Source organism: Canis lupus, chromosome 31 (assembly GCF_011100685.1).
Source record: "Canis lupus familiaris isolate Mischka breed German Shepherd chromosome 31, alternate assembly UU_Cfam_GSD_1.0, whole genome shotgun sequence".
NCBI lineage: Eukaryota > Metazoa > Chordata > Mammalia > Carnivora > Canidae > Canis > Canis lupus.
In genome coordinates, this window is record NC_049252.1 from 20,550,246 (window position 1) to 20,570,289 (window position 20,044).

The following is a 20,044-nucleotide window of genomic DNA, read 5'->3' on the forward strand; positions in this document are numbered from 1 at the left end:
CTAAACCACCAGTTTTAAGCAATTTAATTATGAGTTTTGGTTAGGAGGCAAGAAATTCATGTTCTAATTTTTTTTCCATGAGAAAGTGGTTTGCAAATGGTCTTAAAACTAATGAGGTAAGTATATAATATTCTAAAATTTACTTTTGGGGAGGAAATGACCAAATTTTAGCTTAAGTGAAAAATGAAGAGGAAAGTAGTAGAATTTAACTCTCCCCTTAAAGTTACCAAAAGTTGAGCAAGAAAGAGTATTTCTTTTTTAATTTTGAAAATGGGAAGCTTCAAGTTAATGTCATATAGGTATATATATTTTCAGAGTTGGTACTTGAATGACTAGCATATGAGTGCCGCTTAAATTTTTTGCCTTAGATGCCTTAATCACTTCATCTTAGTCTTGACCTTGATTCATAAATCAAGACCAAATGCAAATGTAAAGATACCATATTCCCCAAGAAACAGGTGGAATGGCAGAATTAACTCAATAGTACACAATTTGTACAAGAAGTTACCTCTTCCACAATAATATCACAGAAGTCCACAGAATCTTCAATTCAATACTAGAAGAGAAGAGAAGAGAAGAGAAGAGAAGAGAAGAGAAGAGAAGAGAAGAGAAGAGAAGAGAAGGAAAACCTTCTCAGAATGGTTGAGTTTAACTAAAGATGCTTAAGATTATAGTTTCTTCCTCTAGATAGTATAGGGACTCAAAATAATCATTAAGTGGAGTTAAATAACAACAAAAAAATTCTAATTTATGCATATGTGAAGTTTGGTATTGAAAATATCATTTTGTAAATAATAGCATTCATCTTTTTAGTATAAATATTTTGAGAAAAAATGATATTGTCAACAAGAAAAAAAATGAGTAATCTAAAATATCATTTAGGGTTCTAAAATATTTATAAAAAATAGTGTCATATATTTCTGGAATTTAGTTACTTAATACGTTTCTTTTGGTATATAATAAAATTAAATTCAGTGGTTTAATATCTGTAATTCAACATAATCTGGTGGATTCATAAGCAACACTTTTATTTAAAGAGCCCATATTGTTGAAAAAATATATTAAGTGTAATAAGTACAATTTAATTTTTAACATTACTGAAATACACTCCTTTTTTTCTTTATTTAATAGTTTTGTATTATGCCAAGGGCAAGAAAGATTGTCATTTGTATTAAATATTTTTTGTCATTATACTGGTTTGAAAATGACCCAAATAAATTCTTTTTTTTTAAAGATTTTATTTTTATTGGAGACAGAGAGAGAGAGAGAGAGAGGCAGAGACACAGGCAGAGGGAGAAGCAGGCTCTCTGCGGGGAGCCCGACGTGGGACCCGATCCCGAGTCTCCAGGATCCCGCCCTGGGCGGAAGGCGACACCAAACCACTAAGCCACTGGGGCTACCTGACCTAAATATATTCTGAAACATATCTGAACTATTAAAGTTTGTGTCAAAAAAAATAAAGTTTCATTTAATATTTGCTTAAGTCACTGTGTAATTTCTAGCTGATTTTTAATACATTTTCTAGAAAAATTATTCACTCATTGGAATATATGTTCACAGTCTTCTAGGTTCTTAACTTGATACAATTAAGTGTCTTATCCATATGTAGATTAGTTTTATTACTGGAAGGTTAATTTATTAACTAAAACTAGAATTAATTCCTTTAAGAAAGAGAATATACTTCAAATTTTCAGTTAATGGTTGCTTTCCAACACCTGTTCACCATAAGCCCCCAACTCTTCAGTAGGGGTTGGTCAATATTAAGACTGTCATTGGCAATGAGAAGAGAATGGTCCCTTGTGCCCTTTAAACATTAGGTGTGTAAGTTTCACCATTTTTACAGAAAACAGTAGGAATAATAGCACCAAATAGGGATAGTTTTTTTTTTTTTAATGGATTAAAGCAACAGGAATTTTATTATATCTCATGACCTTGTAGATCAAAAACTCAAGCAGGGCATGGCTATGTGAGTTTTCTGTTCCACTTAGCATTAACTGGGTGTGTTCAGCTGAAATTTGGTCTGGTCTTGGGGCAAATATTTGCTATATTTTGACCTGTGTGTATTGAGGGCCTTGTGGGGAAGCTTGTAATGGTCAGGATGTAATTACATTATCTTGGTGTCTAAGGGCAAAATACCATTCAAAATACCATTAATTCTTCATGATTATATAAGAGATTCCTAAAAAATCATGAAAAAGAAATAGTTGGTTGCTTTTCATTTTCTTGTATTACCTCCAAAGAATATACTGGCTAATTCCTGATTTTATTCATCTCTGACATTAAGAAACCAACCTCGAATATGTGTTTCTTAGTGCCAGTCTTAATAATAAGACCTTGCAGTACATATTACTATTTATATGAGGGTCATTAAATCTGGCTGGACTGTGGTCATGGGAGCCTTCTCAGTGAAAATAATCAGGACCCAGGGAAAATTAACAGAGAATATTTAGACAACAGATTGCTATCTTACCTGTCATGCCTTGTGAAGAACAACATAACTATGGAGCTGCATCAAGGGACAACATCCAAGACTGGAGTAGGGGAATACATTAAAAGATCAGGGAAGATGACACTAGATTATGTTACCCCTTACATGCATCTAATGCCTTATAAACAAAGATGAAATGTGGTGTGTTAAAATTTCAAATTAGAGCACAAGGTAGATCGAGGAGTGAGGGCATTGTTCCATAATGATGGAGCAATTAGGAACTTGCTTTTTAAAAAATGCATATCTAGGTTTAATTACTTACTTAAAATTCAGTGGAGGCCAGCTGTCTGTGAATTTGAGTTACACTGAATAAAAGTTATTACAAGACAAGCCTAATGACTCCAGAGAAATTGAGTGTAGTGTTAGTATTCAGTTCCTGAACAGAGAAAATATAGTATACGGTGGAACCATGGGGACATCTCCTAGATTACCAATGGTAATTGTTCTCCAGAAATGTCCAAATTTCCCTAACTAATATGTTTACTTGTCAAATCAAGGAAGCTAGTAGTGTATGACCTGGTTGCATTTGTGGGACAGGCACCTAAGCAGGCTTTGCAGGTAAGATCTATTTTTCTTTTTTTTTTTTTTTTTTTTAGTAAGATGTGATGTTTGAGTTAAGATATAAAGACAGAGTACTGTCTGAGGAAAGCAGGCAGAGGAGAGTGCTGCAGGCATTGGTATCAAGTCAAGAAATAACTTGGCATCTCCAGTGAACTAAAAAAAGTAAAATTAGAGCACTACCTATGAATGAGGAAGTTTTGAGGGCTGACTACAAAGGGAAGCAGAGGCCAGGTAATCAATTTTCTTACTTGGACATGTTTTAAGAAATAGAGTAGTGAATAACTTGATTAGATTTATGTTGTGGAGACAGCAAATCAATAAGAAGGTGCTTGTAGTAATTGGAAAAAAAAAAAAAAAAGACATGATGCTTGTCTGAGCTAGGGAACAGGAAGACAATTTGGAAACCGAGGATTCCAAGATTTAAGAGCTAACAGACATCCTTATATACTGGAGAAGAGCAGAGACTCCGAACTAAGGTAGATCCAGTTTGAAATACCATCCTCATCATTTAATGATTTTTGTGCTTAACCAAAATGTTTCATCTCTGTAATTGTCAATTTGCATTGGTAAATTGAAGATAATAGCAGTACTTTTCAAATTCTTACAAGAATTCATTGTGATATTGTATGCAAAGCTCTTGGCACAGCACCTGGTATGAATTCTCAAAGCACAATAGCTATTTTTACTATAATTCACTGAACGTGGCAGTTGATCAGATCTTGTTATTAAAAGGAGAAAAAAAGCATTCTGATATCTGCTGAAAATGTTAATCTTTTTATCATGAATTGTTCTATCTAAATGTTTCTTCATATGATTTTGTTTGTGTTTTAATTGAGCAATCTTTGCAATCTTCTATAAATTAGAAAGGGATGAACAGTGTTTTCCTAAAGAGAACAGAAATTCATTTACTCCCAAATTGTTCAGGAATATTTTATCTCATACAATATATAGTGTTCATTTTTTGTTGAGATTTAAGTGCCCTATATATGTAACAGAGTCATGGATCATAAGAAGGATGGTTAATGGCTATGAAACCTATGCTTTAATTTTGAAATACAAATGTTAGCAATGTAATTTTGAGAATTGCAATATGGACCATTTGAAATTTATAGGAAGAATGATAATCTTTAAATATTAGTTTTAAAATGGAATATACATGAATAGGGTTGAATTGTTTTTATACTACTTCCTTGGATCCTTGTTTTGAGAGTACTGGGGGTGGAGAAATAAGTATTATTTTCCTATAGATGACAAAAGGTAGCCTCTTATAAAGTTTTCTAGTTTTTAATTTGCAGTCAAAATTTTAAGTATGATATCTAAAATGTGTTTTTGATGCTCTCCAATTTCACATAGGTTGACTTTCCTCAAATAAATCCAGAAACACTGATTATTTGTGTTTTGTGCATGTGATGTCTCCTGTAAGGTTGTGGGTTGATTTATGAGTTTATCTCCACTGGTGGCTGAGTATATCCTTCCTCTCTAGCTAATCCAGTGATGCTCATTGAGTGAGAATAGTGTTAGTAACCTGTTAAATTGTTAAATTTAGCTATTCAAGGCAAGAGATCTTAGATGGAAGATGATTGTAAATCAACTGGGAATGGCTATATTTCCCTTCTGGAACCACAAAGATCACACATATACTTCCTGGTGAGTCATTCTGATTTATTGCAAACTAGCAAAAACACTCATGAATGTTAGCATGGACTAGTATATAATTCTAAACTCTTTCTCTGTCTCTGCCATCTCTCTCTCTAGAGAACAGGCTCAGAAATCTTTGGAAACCAAGTAAAACAGATTTAGCAAATCTTGAGGATGGCTTCTCAATTACTTTTCCTTCTCTAGTGATCTTGCAGTTATGTTCAAAGTCGTTGTTCTGCAAAAGTGGATTTGAGGTTATAGCCTATGTATTTATTACACAGTTTTCAGTATAATAATCTAAGTGGCTAGATAAAATCAAATGTTCAATGTGTTGATTGTCTATAGCATATTTGAAAAATGTGATGATGGCCTTTCAAAATGATAATATTAGTTACTGAATATTGGCTTATAATCTCAAGAAAATTAAATTGAATCCCAAAAGAAGTCCTCATATAATGTAAATGTTGTACCTGAAATACTGTATAGTAAGGATTCATACGAAAACTATATTTAGAAAATGCATATTATGTACCTATCTTCTGAAAAGTTACAATAATTAAAAGAATAAAATACTGAGATAAAAACAAAAGAAAAGAGAAAGATCTATGAAATAAAATAGCCTCTCCTCTCTCCCCATATGTATATATGTGTATTTTCATAGGAGCAGGGGTGGGTGTGTGGTGTGTGTGTGTGTGTGTGTGTGTGTGTATATATATATATATATATATATACACAAACTAATATATCATGATATATAACTATAAAATATTATATATAATGACATTTTGTTATGTCACTATAATTTTATCACACCAAAAAATCTACTGTTGTAATTGATGATGTCTTCTCAGACTAGGTAATCATAGTAGGTAGAAATGTGTTCAGAAAGACACAAATAGAAATCAAAATGCCCACGGAGGCTGAAAAAGAACAATGCTGTACTATATTGACTGACTCCAAAAATGATCGGAACCAACTCAAACAAAACAAGACAAGAAAACAAGCAACAACAGCAAATAATATCTATATTCACTGAATGCATACCAGCAAGCAGCTGCCCTTTTTGTAGGTCCTTTAGCTGAAAATAGCTCATACAATCTCAAAATAACATTCTATTTGAATAAAGGTCAATATTATCACTGATTGCATGCCAGGTATCAGCTGCCCTTTTTCTGAGTCCTTTTTCTAAATTAGCTCATATAATCTCAAAATAACCTTCAATTTAAATAAGGCCAACATTATTCTATGATTTCAAATTTGAGCAAAACAAAGAACAGAAATATTAAGTCTTTTATTCAATGTTAACAGAGTTAATTTTCAGATTTGAGATTTGAATCAAGGATGTTTGCTCTAGAGGTTATAGCCTTAATTATATAGAACCTGGTCTGTCAAGGAACCATTAGTAAATTAGGTAGTGTTTGAAAAAAAATAGGAACATTTCCTTTAATATACAATTCTCAATTCTGAAGGATATTAGTTCTAAGTAATTTATAAATTGGCAAATGCATTCATCTTTGTTTTTATGATTGTCATATCAATTTTTATTCATCTGCCTGGTGAAGCAGACAGGCATACTATAAAGATTCATTTGTATTTTCATAATTAGTGGCATTGCAAGACCAAAAAATCTAATAACTTTTTATGGTATACACTACTTATAAAATTCACACTATATGCCATAGGAACTGAAGCAGAGTATTGATGAAACTCAAGAATATGAGGAAACTGGTTCATAACTGGTCTGCAATTCTAAAGTACTTTTCATATTTTCTTTATTAAAAAGTAGAGAATCCGAAACAGTTTTACCTATGGTATAGCAAAACAAAAATGTAAACTTCATTGGGTATATGACTATGGTGTTATCATTATGTTTGGGTAAAAGCTCAGATTACGGATAATTAGAGTTACAATAAAGTGTTAGATAATCTAGGTTTTAGATTTACAAAATTCAGAGATTTTAGCTATCTTTGTAATGATTTTCTGATGAAGTCATAAACTGAAAGAATTTGGATTTTATCCCTCAAAATTACTTGTAAGGAATTTTAATACAATTCTGTTTATTAGAGCTATTATCTCAGAATGTGTACCTTTGAGTAATGCTGGACATGTTTTCATGTATGTGTTTGCCAACGGTTTGTTGGCCACAAAAGGTACAAAAAAAAAAAACCCTACGAAAGGTCTATTGAGTTCTTCTGCTCATTTTATTTATTTTTTTTAAAGATTTTATTTATTTATTCATGAGAGACACACACAGAGAGAGAGAGAGAGAGAGAGAGAGATGTTGAGACACAGGCAGAGGGAGAAGCAGGCTCCATGCAGGGAGCCTGATGTGGGACTTGATCCTGGGTCTCCAAGATCACCCCCTGGACTGAAAAGGGTGCTAAACCGCTAAGCCACCAGGGCTGCCCTCTTCTGCTCATTTTAAAATTGGATTTGTTTGTTTGGTTTGGTTTGGTTTGCTATTGAGTTGTAGGAGTTCTTTGCATGTTTTTGGATGTTAACTCGTTATCAGATATAGGATTTGCAAAAACTACTATTCCATGGGATACCTTCTCTCTCTCTTTTTTTAAAGATTTTATTTATTTATTCATGAGAGACACACAGAGAGAGGCAGAGACCTAAGCAGAGAGAGAAGCAGGCTCTATGCAGGGAGTCTGATGTGAGACTGGATCCTGGGACTCCAGGATCATGCCCTGGGCCTACGGCAGGCACTCAACCACTGAGCCACCCAGGCATCCACCATGGGTTCCCTTCTCATTTTGGTGGTCTCCTTAGCTGTGTAAGTTTCCTATATACTTAGATATGAGTAGCTTTTAGTTATTTGATGTGTAGGAATCCCTTATTTTCTGGATTTCTCCCAGAAACACTTGATCGATACATGGTCATTTACTACTTGCATCTCTAGGAAGAAGGAAAGCCAGGAGGTTTATATCCACCATCTTTCTGGCAGTCCCTCATCCTAGTTTTCCAAATAGGCAAATAATGAGTCATTGTTTATGAATCTTTTTGTAAATATTTTCAGAGTGATATTTTTCAATGTTCTTGCAATTCAAACTTGCCTTCAACAACATACAAATTAATTGCTTTCCTCCCTAGTTTCGGTCCCATCGTGGATCATCGATCGATCACAGATCAGGATAGGTCAGGTGTGATGGAATGACAGCTCCCAAATCCCTGGGGTTTACATCAAACAAGGTGTTTTGTTCCTGCTATGATGTCCACCATGGATCATCTGTGGCTCTTTCGTATAGTATCTTCATTCCAGGATTCAAACTGAAGTGGCAACCAACAGCAGGACCAGTGTTAGTCTTCACAGGAGAAAAAGGAAGCATGCTGGTTCTGTGACCTATCAGTGACATATTTTACTTCCTCTCCCCTGTCATCAGACTAAACAAATCATATTGTCGAGCCTATTTTTATTGGTGTAGGAGGATAAAATCTTCTCCCAGGAAGGAGCAGTAGATACTGGGGAGCTGTGATGTAGTCTATCACAGACAGCAGCAGCGATATTTCTGCTAAATAAATCTGAGAAAAAGAGCATAACAATTGTTTGAGTTTACTTTGTTGGATACAGATTTGGTTTGGGGTTTTTATAAGGTATTTTGGCAGTTGCATTTTTCCTTTGGAAATGTTTGTTACACATCTGTGATATGTAAGGCTTTTGTATTTTCTAAGCATATCATGGCAATGTGAATTCTCCAAAGTGCCATCTGAGGATGAGGATCCTTAGGAGGTTGGAGTATCTTTAGGAAGGGTCAGAGGGCCAGAACTGACTAGCATGCAGTGGGCAACTTGGCTGTAGGGAAATTGATAACGGGTCCTTAGGAAAGCCTCTTCCTAACACTCCTGTGGACAATTGCAGGTTCCAGGAAGGTTCTGAATGGATTCAGGTCACTACAAAAACACACCTCCATGTACACTTCTTGACAACCTGCAAGTGATTAAGGTTTGCTTCTTTTTAGCCTTTTATAACCAATACATACAGCAAAGCTAATATGGAATGAACATTTGACTCAAAATGTGTCAATCACAGTTCTGAGCTTTATTAATTCAGATCCACTTTTTACAGAAAAAGAAACTATTGAAGTGGCCCAACATAAGTGTATCTTCACTAAAGAAATTGCTTTCTGAGCAGAAATTTTTTCTCTATTTCAGTGTTTAACACCTCTCATCATAATTTAAATGTTTACATTTTTCTGCATTTCAATGTGTTGTATTATTCCATGCTAAAATATGGATAGCTCCATGTAATAAATTTCTAGATAATTGATAATAGGCTGCATCACATAATACCATGCTGTTTGAAAATGTTAGTAAATGTTAATAACTTTAGTAGTTTGTATTTGATTATTATTGTTTTTATTTTCCTAGATGGAAAATAGTTATCTTCTATTAGAAAATGAAACTTTGGGCATCTGCGTGGCTCAGTGGTAGAGCATATGCTTTTGGTTCAGGTCATGATACTGTGATCCCGGAATCGAGTCCCACATCAAGCTCCCCGCAGAGAGCCTGCTTCTCTCTCTGCCTATGTCTCTGCTTCTCTTTCTCTCTCTGTGTCTCATGAATAAATAAATAAAATATTTTAAAAAAGAAAGCTTTATAAAGCACTAAGTAGGAATTTGCAGTAGAAATTGAAATATAATAGCGAGGTGACATTTATTAATACTGATTATTTTATTTTTTTTTATTTTTTTTTAAATGTTTTTTTTTTAATTATTTATGATAGTCACACACACACAGAAAGAGAGAGAGAGGCGCAGAGACACAGGCAGAGGGAGAAGCAGGCTCCATGCACCGGGAGCCCGACGTGGGATTCGATCCCGGGTCTCCAGGATCGCGCCCCGGGCCAAAGGCAGGCGCCAAACCACTGCGCCACCCAGGGATCCCAATACTGATTATTTTATGATGACAATATCCTTGCTAAAATCAACACCTTTATGTTGGGAGCACATAATTTGAAATTGTAATATCATATTAGTTTTACTGAGACAATTTTTTTAGAAGTAATCATAATTTTTTGTTTAGCATTGTTTTCATTCCATATGTAATTACTATCATCTTCTTTGTGATAGATCTTAAATATAATATATTGAACACTTCTAAAAATATGTTCCCTTTGAGCATATACCATCTAGGATATGAAGGCAAAGAGTGAATAAATGAATGCTTAAACATATCAGGTCGTTGTAAGTGTTGAAAAACAAAATAAAGCATTATAAGGATAGTTAATTAAGGGATTCCTGTTCTTATAGTTAGTGAACATTTCTGTAAGGGGAATATATTTGAGCAGAAAAGTAAATGGCATTATATCATTTAAGTATTTCCATTGATTGAATAATATTACAGATCCAGTTCAGATTGGAGATAACGGGGGAAGGAAATACTCTCTGTTACCAAACTGTCAAGTAAGTACTTGAGTAATCAGAGGACAGAGTCTTCATGGAGTATTTATCCATGCTATCCATAGTCTAAATTCTTACATGCATCACTTTCTTCCTATTCTCCCTATATCAAAATGGGAATTTTCTGGTACTTAGTGAGTTTCAAGTCATTATGTCATGAGACAAAAGGTGATATTTTCTTTTTTGAAATAATAGGAAAATATAAACACAAAGCAAAAGGAAATGAAAAACTCTCAAGATGGTAAGAACACGACATAAATTTCTGAATCATAGCTCACAGTGCTAGAACACGGGATTGCTAACAAAAGATAAATCATGGGGAGAACACGTTTTGAAAGAACTACTGGCCTTGAGGATTTCAAATGAAGATCTGAGTAGAGGGAAAATGCCAAATAAATAAAAGACAATGGTTTTGAAGAGGAAAAAAGAACCAAAAGATGATTTCTGCATTAGGTTGAGATTATCTTTAAGGGATCTTCTTCCTGTAAGACTGCCAATAATTTTTTTCACCTGACTTTTAAAAAGGCATTTGACTTTGGTTTAGTATATAAAGAGTGTTTCAGTAAATTGTTTCCATAAATAAGTATTTCTTCACATGTTTTTCATTATTATCCTACTAAATTGCCTTTAAGATTTTTTTCTAATTCATCTTCTTAAAATTTTAATAACACATTCTGTGCATCTGTTTATATACTGTATATATTTGCTTTATTTAAAAAAATATATTTTCTCCACTTCTAAGAACCATTTTTTTTTTTTTTTGCCCACTTGTAGTCAATATGTCTCCCATTGATAATGATGCTGGAAATTAATAAAGAAAATTTTATTTTCATAGTTTATTGTGCACTTTCTAGTTTAGTGTATTTTGAAAACAATAATTATTATCAGAAAAAAATTAAAGCTACATCAAATCACATGTTAGTTTTGTTAAGGATTACTTAAAAAAAGATATGCAGCATTTCAGCTAAGCTGGAAATTAAGGGAATACTTTACTCGCAGATCCTAATGAACTTGATGAACTTAATGATAAATAAAATGGACATGAATTAAAGTTTTTTATAAAATGATAAAATATCTTTAGCTTCAATATTCCTTCAAGTATAAATTTTGCCTCTAGGCTCACTGAGGACTCATTTTGTTAACAACAACTATGACACCTCGGAACCTATTGTCCCTAAACTCATTTAACTAGTGTCTGAAACTTGTGTCCTCATTAACTCAATTAACTACCTGTCTATCATTAGTCAAATCACTTAACCTTTAGGAGATGGCAAGACTTTTTTGCTTAAACCTAAATACACTTGAAACTGACAGGGGGCTCTAAGACTGAACTATCAAACTTATTCTGGGTCTGAGCAAGTACATGTTTGACACTGCCATCAGAAAACTAAATCATACAAACTACTCTCTGGATATTTGAGCTATATACTTATCAGTCTATTAATTGTAATTTTTATTCTCACATATCTTAGCCCCAAAGAGAATTCATTGGCCAAAGGGCAGCAGAGTCAATTCCAATTAATAGTTATAATTTTCATTTTAAATGAATACAGTGCATTCTATTTTTATATTAGTGTCCACTATGCTTGAGTACTAGACATTTATCTGCAAGTGTCTAATTCACCTTCTATGTGCTGCTCAACCATGTGGCCAGAGATCAGAATTTGAATTTTGTTGAATTAATCAAACCAATTCCCTAATCTTATGATTAGTAGCAACCAACTATGGTGCTGCCCACTGAGGTGTCCTGGGCTTGCCTGGGGATTCTTTCTAAATGCTACATTTTCTAGTTATGCCTTTCTATTATTACTGATATAAGCCCAAGTAGACTATTAGAGTATAACTCATTACAGTAAACAGAGGCTCTCATCCTATAATAAGCAGTGAATTATCTATTTAAGATTCTTATTTCCTCAGAGTCCTGCAAAGACAGTGGGGGAAGGAAGTATCACTTATCTTAAACATAAGTTGCAATAAAATCATTCTTGTTAGAACAAAAAGAAAAGGAGAAAAGAAATGAAAGGACTATATTTTGTAAAGCTCAGGAATTGTTGTAAACATCATTGCAATCATAGACTTATTGGATTTCATTGCTTACCAAGCATAGCCAATAAGTACACTTTAAAAAACTAGGAAAAATTATTCTGGTTTCCCCTTATAGATTCTGCAGCCCTGTGGCTGCTTCCATTCAAGTGGCTTGTTTGGAATAGGATAAAGTGTTCTTTGAAAAAACAGAAGTTGGGGGTGGGGCAAGATGGCAGAGGAGCATGGTCCCCAAGTCACCTGTCTCCACCAACTTACCTAGATAACTTTCAAACCATCCTGAAAACCTATGAATTCGACCTGAGATTTAAAGAGAGAACAGCTAGAATGCTACAGTGAGAAGAGTTCGTGCTTCTATCAAGGTAGGAAGACTGAAAAGGAAAAAAAAAAAAAAATCCAGTGAGGGAGGGGCCTCTGGGGGAACTGGGCTAAGACCGGGGGCAAAGGCCTAGAGGACAGGTAAGCCCAGCCCCGGAGAAGCAGGAACTTTAAAAATCTTCCCGGATGGAAAGGCGCTCAGCAGGGAACTCGAGCAGGATCCCAGGAGAGGCAGTGGAGCCCCCAGGCTCCCGGGGTCTCTAACAGAGGAGGTGCACCCCGGGAAGAGCGCCACACACCGCGGGCCAAGTGCGGTGAAGGGCTGGAGCGGGCCCCAGGGCCTCGGGAGCAGCTCGGGCGGTGCTCCATGCAGAGGGGGCTGCGTGGCCCTGAGAGCGATTCCAGCAGTACAGGCCCCGGATCCCAGGGATCCGGGGAACACAGCCCAGGATCCTGCACTCCCCCCGGGGGACAGGCGGAGGCAGGGACACAGTACAGCGAGGATGCTCCTGCCACCGGGCGCCCCGAGCTGTTCAGATCAGCGCCCCCCGCCCCCTGGGGCATCCAGGCCCCTGCGGACTGGGAGCTGCAGTAGTTACTTTCAGTCAATATGTCAGCAAAGTTTTCTATAAAATGGAGCTGACTCCAGGGCTGGAGAACTGGCCGCTGCCACTGTTGTCGTTCCTCCTGGTGTCACCCTGTGCCTTGGCGTGGCAGGCCGCCAGGGAACAGGGGCCTCATAAGGTCAACAGCTCCCACTGAGCCCTGAAACTGGCAGGGGGTGGGGCAGCTCCCCTAGGTGCACACACCTGAGAATCAGCGCAGCAGGCCCCTTTCCCAGAAGACCAGCTGGAAGGACAGAGGAAGAGCAAGTTCTTGACCAAGCAGCACTGGAAAGCACCAGGGGAAGTCCAGGGACTTACAGTATATAGCACCAGAAGATACCCCTCCTTGTTTTGTTTTTGTTTTTATTTTTTCTTTGTATTTTCCCTTTTTTTTTTCTTCCTTTTTCCAGTACAACTTGTTTTTAGCCACTGAGTAAAATGACTAGAAAGAACTACTCACCACAAAAGGAAGAATCAGAAACAGTACTCTCTCCCACAGATTTACAGAATTTGGATTACAATTCGATGTCAGAAAACCAATTCAGAAGCACAATTATAAAGCCACTGGTGGCTCGGGAAAAAGCGTAAAGGATTCAAGAGACTTCGTGACTGCAGAATTTAGATGTAATCAGGCTGAAATTAAAAATCAATTAAATGAGATGCAATCCAAACTGGAGGTCACAACGACGAGGGTTAATGAGGTAGAAGAATGAGTGAGTGACATAGAAGACAAGTTGATGGCAAGGAAGGAAGCTGAGGAAAAAAGAAAAAACAAAAGATCATGAGGAAAGGGTATGGGAAATAAATGACAGCCTCAGAAAGAAAAATCTACTTTTAGTTGGGGGCCAGAGAGTGCTGAAAGGGACAGAGGACCAGAAAGTGTATTTGAACAAATCATAGCTAGGAAATTCCCTAACTTGGGGAGGGAAACAGGCAATTCAGATCCAGGAGATAGAGCGATACCGCCCCCTAAAATCAATAAAAACTATTCAACACCCTGACATTTAACAGTGAAACTTGCAAATTCCAAAGGAAAGAGAAAATCCTTAAAGCAGTAAGAGACCAGAGATCCCTAACTTATATGGGGAGAAGTATTAAGTTAACAGCAGACCTCTCCACAGAGACCTGGCAGGCCAGAAAGGGCTGGCAGGATATATTCAGGGTCCTAAATGAGAAGAACATGAAGCCAAGAATACTCTATCCAGCAAGGCTCTAATTCAGAATAGAAAGAAAGATAAAGAGCTTCCAAGATAGGTAGAAACTGAAAGAATATGTGACCACCTAACCAGCTCTGCAAGAAATATTAACGGGGACTCTGTAAAAGAAAGAGGAAGTCCAAAGAAACAATCCACAAAAACAGGGACTGAATAGGTATCATGATGACACTAAATTCATATCTTTCAATAACTCTGAACATGAATGGGCTTAATGACCCCATCAAAAGGCGCAGGGTTTTCCAGACTGGATAAAAAGCAAGACCCATCTATTTGCTGTCTACACGAGACTCATTTTAGATGTAAGGACACCTACAGCCTGAAAATGAAAGGTTGGAAAACCACTTGCCATTCAGATGGTCTTCCTTAAAAGAAAGCAGGGGTAGCCATCCTCATATCAGATAAATTAAAGTTTATCCTAAAGACTATAGTAAGAGGGATCCCTGGGTGGCGCAGCGGTTTGGCGCCTGCCTTTGGCCCAGGGCGCGATCCTGGAGACCCGGGATCAAATCCCACGTCGGGCTCCCGGTGCATGGAGCCTGCTTCTCGCTCTGCTTCTCTCTCTCTCTCTCTCTCTCTGTGACTATCATGAATAAACAAATAAAATCTTTAAAAAAAAAAAAAAAGACTATAGTAAGAGATGAAGAGGGACACTATATCATACTCCAAGGATCTATCCAACAAGAGGACCTAACAATCATGAATATTTATGCCCCTAATGTGGGAGCTGCCAAGTATATCAATCAATTAATAACCAAAGTTAAGACATACTTAGATAATAATACACTTATACCTGGATACTTGAACGCGGTGCTTTCTGTAAATGACAGATCTTCTAAGCACAACATCTCCAAAGAAACAAGAGCTTTAAATGATACACTGGACTAGATGGATTTCACAGATATTTACAGAACTTTACATCCAAATGCAACTGAATACACGTTCTTCTCAAGTGCGCATGGAACTTTCTCCAGAATAGACCACATACTGGGTCACAAATCAGGTCTTAACTGATGCCAAAAGATTGGGATTGTCCCTTGAATATTTTCAGACCACAGCGCTTTGAAACTAGAACTCAATCACAAGAAGACATTTGGAAGAAATTCAAACACATGGAGATTAAAGACCATCCTGCTAAAGGATGAAAGGGTCAACCAGGAAATTAGAGAAGAATTAAAAAGACTCGTGGAAACTAATGAGAATGAAGATACATCCATTCAAAATCTTTGGCATACAGCAACAGCAGTCCTAAGAAGGAAATACATCACAATACAAGCATCCCTCAAAAAACTGGAAAAAACTCAAATACAAAAAGCTAACCTTGCACCTAAAGGAACTGGAGAAAGAACAGCAAATAAAACCTACACCCAGCAGAAGAGGAAAGTTAATAAAGATTTGAGCAGAATTTAATGAAATGGAGAGCAGAAGTACTCTGGAACAGATCAACAAGACAAGGAGTTAGTTCTTTGAAAGAATTAATAAGATAGATAAACCATTAGCCAGCCTTATTAAAAACAAAAGAGAAAAGACTCTAATTAATAAAATCACAAATGAAAAAGGAGAGATCACCACCAGTACTAAGGAAATACAAATGATTTTAAAAGCATATTATGAGCAGCTATACACCAATAAATTAGGCAATCTAGAAGAAATGGATGCATTTCTGGAAAACCTGCAAACTACCAAAATTGGAACAGGAAGAAATAGAAAACCTGAACAGGCTGATAACGAGGGAGGAAATTGAAGCAGTCATCAAAAACCTCCCAAGACACAAAAGTCCAGGGCCAGATGGCTTCCCAGGGGAATTCTATCAAACTTCTAAGAAGAAATCATACCTATTCTACTAAAGCTGTTTGGCAAGATAGAAAGAGATGGAATAGTTCCAAATTCATTCTATGAGGCCAGCATCACCTTAATTCCAAAACCAGACAACCATCAAGAAGGAGAATTATAGACCAATATCCCTGATGAACACAGATGCGAAAATTCTCAACAAGATACTAGCCAATAGGGTCCAAGAGTACACTAAGAAGATTATTCACCATGACCAAGTGGGATTTAGCCCCGGGGAAGCAAGGCTGGTTCAACACTTGTAAGGAATCAACGTGATAGATCATATCAACAAGAGAAAAAACAAGAACCATATGATCCTCTCAATAGATGCAGAGAAAGCATTTGACAAAATAGAGCATCCATTCCTGATCAAAACTCTTCAGAGTGTAGGGATAGAGGGAATATTCCTCAGCATCTTAAAAGCCATATACAAAAAGCCCACAGTAAATATCATTCTCAATGGGGAAACACTGGGAGCCTTTCCCCTAAGATCAGGAACAAGACAGGGATGTCCACTCTCACCACTGCTATTCAACATAGTACTGGAAGTCCTAGCCTCAGCAATCAGGCAACAAAAAGAAATAAAAGCCATTGAAATTGTCAAAGAAGAAGACAAACTCTCCCTCTTTGCAGATGACATGATACTATAAATAGAAAACCCAAAAGCCTCCACCCCAAGATTGCTAGAACTCATACAGCAATTTGGCAGTGTGGCAGGATACAAAATCAATGCCCAGAAATAAGTGGCATTTCTATACACTAACAATGAGACTGAAGAAAGGGAAATTAAGGAGTCAATCCCATTTACAATTGCACCCAAAAGCATAAGATACCTAGGAATAAACCTAACCAAAGAAGTAAAGGATCTATACCCTAAAAACTACAGAACACTTCTGAAAGAAATGGAGGAAGACACAAAGAGGATGAAAAAATATTCCATGCTCATGGATTGGAAGAATTAATGTTGTGAAAATGTCAATGCTACCCAGGGCCATTTACATGTTCAATGAAATCCCTATCAAAGTGCCATGGACTTTCTTCAGAGAGTTGGAACAAATTATCTTAAGATTTGTGTGGGAAAAAAAAAAAAAAAAAAAAAGATTTGTGTGGAATCAGAAAAGACCCCAAATAGTCAGGGGAATATTCAAAAAGAAAACCAGAGCCTGGGGCATCACAATGGCCGATTTCAGGTTGTACTCCAAAGCTGTGATCTTCAAGACAGTGTGGTACTGGCACAAAAACAGACACATAGATCAATGGAACAGAATAGAGGACCCAGATATGGGCCCTCAACTCTATGGTCAACTAATATTCAACAAACAGGAAAGACTATCCACTGGAAAAAGGACAGTCTCTTCAAAAAATGGTGCTGGGAAAATTGGACATCCACATGCAGAAGAATGAAACTAGACCACTCTCTTGCACCATACACAAAGGTAAACTCAAAATGGATGAAAGATCTAAATGTGAGACAAGATTCCATCAAAATCCTAGAGAAGAACACAGGCAACACCCTTTTTGAACTTGGCCACAGTAACTTCTTGCAAGGTACATCCATGAAGGCAAAATAAACAAAAGCAAAAATAAATTATTGGGACTTCATCAAGATAAGAAGCTTCTGCACAGCAAAATAAACAGTCAACAAAACTAAAAGACACCCTACAGAATGGGAGAAGATATTTGCAAATGACATATCAGATAAAGGGCTAGTTTCCAAGATCTATAAAGAACTTATTAAACTCAACAGCAAAGAAACAAACAATCCAATCATGAAATGGGCAAAAGACATGCACAGAAATCTCACAGAGGAAGACATAGACATGGCCAACAAGCACATGAGGAAATACTCCGCATCACTGGCCATCAGGGAAATACAAATCGAAAACACAATAAGATCCCACCTCACACCAGTGAGAATGGTGAAAATTCACAAGACAGGAAACAACAAATGTTGGAGAGGATGTGGAGAAAGGGGAACCCTCTTGCACTGTTGGTGGGAATGTGAACTGGTGCAGCCACTCTGGGAAACTGTGGAGGTTCCTCGAAGAGTTAAAAATAGATCTGCCCTATGACCCAGCAATTGCACTGCTGGGGATTGACCCCAAAGATACAGATGCAGTGAAACAGCAGGACACCTGCACCCCAATGTTTTTAGCAACAATATCCACGATAGCCAAACTGTATGGAAGGAGCCTCGGTGTCCATCGAAAGATGAATGGATAAAGAAGATGTGGTTTATGTATACAATGGAATATTCCTCAGCCATTAGAAACGACAAATACCCACCATTTGCTTCAACGTGGATGGAACTGGAGGGTATTATGCTGAGTGAAGTAAGTCAACCGGAAAAGAACAAACATTATATGGTCTCATTCATTTGGGGAATATAAAAAAAATAGTGAAAAGGAATAAAGGGGAAAGGAGAGAAAATGAGTATGAGATATCAGAGAAGGAGACAGAACAAGAGAGACTCTTAACTCTGGGAAATAAACAAGGGGTAGTGGAAGGGAAGGCGGTTGGGGGGAGAGGGTGACTGGGTGACGGGCACTGAGGGGGGCACTTGACGGGATGAGTACTGGGTGATATGCTATATGCTGAAAAACTGAACTCCAATAAAATTAATAATAATTTAAAAAAGAAAAAAACAGAAGTCATGGGCAAAGAACAACACAAATGTCCATTTCACCTTTGAACAGTGAAAACTTCAACAGGACCAGGTAACTATTATTTTCAATAAGCAGAATTCTTTAACTATAAAATCTAATTGGTTCTAATTCTCACTTCTGAAATGATTAAGGTTAAATTTCCATCACATTCCACATATTCTAAATCACATGTGTTCCAGTGTTTGAAGCAGTCCACATTATACACCACCTAGTTCTTTCAAATGTATATTTACCTCATGCTGTTTTGCATATATCTATGTGAGTTTGATTTCAAGAAATGGAAAACATACTCAAAGTGTAGAAAATAGACTAAAATGCAATAATGAAATTCTATTTAACTGATGATATTATTGTTTTATGATTTCTGCTGATATTTTATTCATGGGCAGTGAAGACATAAAATATTTTTCATAAAGTTTTCATATATTTTTCACACCAAAGATTTTTTGCCATTTTTATGTCACATTAATACACACACACACACACAACACAAAACAACTCTGAAATGTGTTTGGTAGTTAAGATATGCAGAGGAGTATATTTTATTGGTTAACCATTTAGTAGCTATGTGTAACTAAAAATACATTTATGCTCAGTAAAACTTCCATGCATCCTAGTAATCACTGCTGCTGCTTCCCCTTCTCTTCCTCTCCTCCTCCTCCTTTTTCTTCTTCTTCCTCTCCTTCTTTCTTTCTCCTCTGCTTCCTCCTTTTTCTCGCAATGTCCAAGTTAATATCCAGCCAATTGAGATTGATATAAGGAAATCCCTTGGTTACACACTCTCTCTCTGGGACCATTCACTCCCACCTACTTTCGACTGGCTTTCCCACATTCCAGAGACTGCAACTGCACGTGGCATTTTAAAACCTGAGAATGTAATCTAATTTGGCTAGAGAAAACAATATCTTAATGGTGCTAAATAATCTCATATTATTTTCTTTCCTGAAAACATCTTGAATTATTTTACAGTATACTCAAAATACTTTTTATGGACTGAATTGTGTCCTCTCCCCACAAAGATCATGAAATCCTAACCTGTAGTACCCACGAGTGTGATCTTATTTGGAAATAAGATCTCTGTATCTGATCAAGTTAAGACAAAGATATTAAAGTTGGCCCTAGTTGATCAAGATTGGTGTCCTTATAAAAAGAGGAAATTTGGGACAGTGAGAGAGATGTAAAGAGGGAGAATAATGTGAAGACACAGAGCAGCATCTACAAGAAACTCTTAAAGATACCAGAAACCATGAAAGGCATGGAACAGATTCTCCCTCCC

General features: G+C 36.6%; 1 long non-coding RNA gene across 9 annotated transcripts in view; it reads left to right on the forward strand.

Annotated features, from left to right (window-relative positions):
• The window catches only part of LOC102156405, a 48,233-nt gene extending 46,792 nt beyond the window's left edge, over positions 1 to 1,441 (forward strand). For 6 of the 9 annotated variants that reach the window (XR_005382209.1, XR_005382200.1, XR_005382199.1 and 3 more), the window contains one exon: positions 1,235 to 1,282. This is a non-coding gene — a long non-coding RNA (uncharacterized LOC102156405). Of the gene's footprint in view, positions 1 to 1,234 lie in introns of all 9 variants that reach the window. The other 3 variants (XR_005382201.1, XR_005382206.1, XR_005382202.1) reach the window with 2 other exon arrangements.
• The last annotated feature ends 18,603 nt before the right edge of the window (positions 1,442 to 20,044 follow it).